At 33.1% G+C, this 1,790-nt stretch overlaps 1 pseudogene; it reads right to left on the bottom strand.

Moving 5' to 3' along the window:
• Window positions 1-1,358: 1,358 nt before the first annotated feature.
• On the bottom strand, window positions 1,359-1,790 carry LOC122742967 (annotated as a pseudogene).

Below are 1,790 nucleotides of genomic sequence, written 5' to 3' on the forward strand. Positions count from 1 at the left end.
TTGAAGCTTGGGATAAAAATAGAAATTGACAAAAATAAGAGATTTCTTTATGGTTTCCTTCACTTACCCAATTAAACAGCACCCAGAGGTAGAATCAAAATGATGATTTGGGCCAACTTTTTTATAATGTTGGTTTATTCTAGAAAGATTATGTATTATTTGGAAGATTATTTGCTACTCCTATTCCAGAGAACCTGGAAAAAAAAAACCATAGCTTTGACTATATGGACCTTTGTCAGCAAGGTGATATCTCTGCTTTTTAGTATGCTGTACATATTTGTCATACCTTTCCTCCCAAGGAGTAAGCATCTTTTAATTTTATGGCTGCAGTAGCCATCTGCCTTGATCTTTGAGCCCCCAAATAAAAAAAAAATCTGGGCTACTTCCTTTTCTCCCCCCTCTATTAATTAGGAAGTGTTGGAGCCAGTTGCCAAGGTCTTAGTTTTTTGATATTAAGCTCCAAGAGAGAGTTTATAATCTTCTCTTTTACCCTTATCTAAAGGTTTCTCAATTCCTCTTCACTTTCTGACTTCATTGTGGTATCATCTACATATCTGAGATTGTTGAAATTTCTTCCAGCAACCTTAATTACATTTTTTTCTTTTATAATCAAGATTTTATTAGTTTGTTTGGTCATCAGTACATAGACACTATGAATAAATTGTACATTTAAAAAATGCTAGAAAAGTCTAAAAATTATGTAGTTGTAATTTTTTCTAAACTGTTATTCCAGTGACTTTCTTATTTTAAATTTGGAGGCAACTCTCCCTAAAAAGAGGTTATCAAATACCAGCATCCTGAATATGGATAAGGTATTATGTCTTTTACAAAGCAAAATTATACTAATTCTATATCTGAGAAAATAATACTCATTATACACATTTTCCAGTCTTTTACAGCACATTAACAAAATTACTGGAAAAAATTGTACCACCACTACCAAAGATGACAATGTCACACATAGCACACAATTTTGAAAGGGAGATCCAACATCAGGGGGCAATTTTATTTAGGAAACAATTTATTTAGGAAACTGAAAGACAAGATGGATACAGATTAATTAAAATAAGAACTTTAAAATTCATGGTCACAACTCCAAATTGTTATTTATGCTTCATTTAATATAACGTAAAAACTGTCTATGGAATGTTCATCCTATGCACAAGAATGCAACATCTTCCTTACCAACATTCTATTAATTTCTGGTTGTATTAAAACAAACAAACAAAAACCAACTGACAACCAGCACACAATTTTACCTCTTTAAATAGGACTCTAAATAAAGCCACTTTAGATCGGCTCACACTTATCTAAATGTTTTAAAAAATTAATGTGATGAGGTGGGATTGCCTCCTTAAAAATTGTGTTTCTAGAGCTACTAAAAAACTGGCATTTACAAAATAGTTGATAAAAATATTCCTCTGAATTGTACAAGAAGGGAGGTAACAGGGACAATTGTTAAAAGACTTGGTATAAGATGTTATTCAGATTTGGTTTCTTTTTCTCCTGCTGAATCAGAGACTGGAACCTCTTCATTTTTAGTTTCTCCATTTTCTGCAGGCAATTCATCTTTATTTTCTTCTTGGTTAGTAGCTTCAGTTTGTTTTCCTTTTGCTCCTTTTTTTCTCTTTTGTGTGAACTTTTTTGTCCTCAGATTTATCCTTCCCTGCTGTCTTTTTGGACTTGGGTTCAACCTTTGTAAGGACTGGTTTAGCTGACAATCTGGCAGATCTCCTCTTGGGCTCCTCTTTTACTTCCCCTTCTGCAGAGTATACCTTCCTCTTGGGCAT

This window comes from Dromiciops gliroides, chromosome 2, assembly GCF_019393635.1.
Source record: "Dromiciops gliroides isolate mDroGli1 chromosome 2, mDroGli1.pri, whole genome shotgun sequence".
Taxonomy (NCBI): Eukaryota; Metazoa; Chordata; class Mammalia; order Microbiotheria; family Microbiotheriidae; genus Dromiciops; species Dromiciops gliroides.